Genomic DNA, 2,500 nt, shown 5'->3' on the forward strand with positions numbered 1-2,500 from the left:
CCACGACACCGACCATCCGCAGGGCTTGCTGTTTGACTGATGTGGTCTCTGGTGACACTGACGTGCACCTTGTGTCGATGATGCACATCCTTCTTTATTCTCTGTCTTCTTGGCTGGTTCTGTGTCCTGTAGGGGGAAAAAAAATCACGCTGACTGTTTCACTGGGATTTTGCATCTGTCTCTGTTGCTTGATGATCAAAGAGATCAAGTGGAAGGTGCAAGTTTCGAAAAGTCATATCGTTACGAATGACACGTCTCCGGAGACGATGTGACAAACATCCTTGAAGAATTTGCCTTTTGATTTCTCTACTTGAATCCTGTGGGCTGGTTCGTGGGCGCCAGAGCGATTCCACACACCGGTGAGCCATGCACGCCGCACGTTATGTAGGGGGGGGGGGGGGGGGCGGGGGGGGGGGGCTAGCACCCACCTCCCTTAACTCTCTCCATACGAACGGCGAAAGAGACGACGTTAACAGCGTTTCATCCCAATTACCATCATCAAAATATTGCAAGCGGAACGCTCTTATACTGAAGAGGTGAATGTTGACAAAGAATACCACAGTTCTGACGACGGAAGCTAAAGGTTGGGTCATTCAGACACCCACTGGACATCCGAGGGGTCTGTGTAGAGGAGAAGAGAGGACTGGCCGTACTGAGCGGGTTAAAAGCCAACTTTAATGATGTTCCAAATCCGGCAGAGACTATCCCTCTCCAGATCGGATTTTCATGTTGGGTTTACTCCCCCACATGCGGCAGGTAGTACTGGGTTACATGGTTACCAGTAGCAGAGAAGAGCCTCTGACCTGACACACGGTCTGCACTAAACGTGGTATAGATGTCAAAAACTTCTCCTCCAGCGTAGTAAAGAATCACAAAGCGTGACCGTAACGTTAACGTTCATTGCTTTCAGGAGCAATTCGAAGCTTGCTAACCTTCTTTTCCTACTTTGTGCCGACCCCGTCAACATGAACTGGAAAATTCTCGAAGTTTGGAAGCACCGTTGCCATTTTCTCATCGCCAGATGTAATGTTGTGTGGCGAGGATCTGTTCAGAACAGAACATGTGTTGAGCAGACGCATTTCACTGGAGGCCTGTCTGTTTACAAGAAATCACCACTTTTTTTTTTAAGATAAAATAAAACGGTTACGAACGACGCGCCACCTATTGTCTTAATACGCTACTTCCGGAATTCCATAAACAACTAAAACGTGTGAGACACTACAGAAATAGTTGGAGTAGTAGAAGTAGCAGAAGCAGCAGCAGTAGTAGGTAGCTGCTGTTGTTATTGTTGTAGTTATTGATGATGATGTATGATAGTCAGTAGTGTTCGAACTGTGACCATCAGAACAGCAGAGGAGGTAACTGCTGTCCCGACTAGCGATCTGGGCTAGAATTTGATTATAGTGGAGAGGGTCTAGCCCAAGTTACATCCCCACTCTCTCGACTAAGAGGCTTTTAGGACAGTAGGCGTTGGGATGGTTCCAAAAGGCCAACTAGCAACGATAATGATGATGTTATTGTTGTAGTCTTTGAAAAAGATTCGACTCAAATAAAGCACTCATAGGCAAATAAATACACCATGTTCAGCTCTTCTGGCGAAAATGATTTTTTTTACCTGATGGTTTATTTTCTTCTATAAATAAAATTAGTCAGTCGTTTAGCTTCTAAGTAGGCTACGTACTTATCATATGCAAGGCTTTTGGCAAACAGCTGAAGATAATTCTCCAGTTTCTTGTGTTATGTTCCGAGGGTCGGTGTGTGAAAGGGAACACAATCGTTAAGTATGTACTTTTTGCAGTCTACTCTTCAAAGCCTCTAAAGGGTACCGAAAAAGACTTATTTTCCATACGATAGTTTGGTTTCGCATATGTATTGAGGACAATTATTAGGGAACACAAACGTTAAGCATGTACTTTTTTGCAGTCTACACTTCAAAGCCTCTAAAGGGCACTGAAAAAGACTTATTTTCCATACGATAGTTTGGTTTCGCATATGTATTGAGGACAATTATTAGGGAACACAAACGTTAAGTATGTACTTTTTTGCAGTCTACACTTCAAAGCCTCTAAAGGGCACTGAAAAAGACTTATTTTCCATACGATAGTTTGGTTTCGCATATGTATTGAGGACAATTATTAGGAAACACAAACGTTAAGCATGTACTTTTTTGCAGTCTACACTTCAAAGCCTGTAAAGGGCACTGAAAAAGACTTATTTTCCATACGATAGTTTGGTTTCGCATATGTATTGAGGACAATTGTATCAAAATCGTCATAATTATCATGCCTCCAATTCCTGTCTACTTGAAAACTGCGTTGAACAGGTTTAAACATGTTCTTGTCTTTGTTATCGGATATTCAATACGGGCTTTTTATCAGGTAAGGCTCGACTGAAGCAATAAATAATTCTAACAATTTTATATGTTGAAAGCATATGTGGTGTAGCGTGTATGGATCAGTCCGCACGCTTGGACGCCTCCTTCAAACTGAAAGCTTTGTAC

This window comes from Babylonia areolata, chromosome 8 (assembly GCF_041734735.1).
Source record: "Babylonia areolata isolate BAREFJ2019XMU chromosome 8, ASM4173473v1, whole genome shotgun sequence".
Taxonomy (NCBI): domain Eukaryota; kingdom Metazoa; phylum Mollusca; class Gastropoda; order Neogastropoda; family Buccinidae; genus Babylonia; species Babylonia areolata.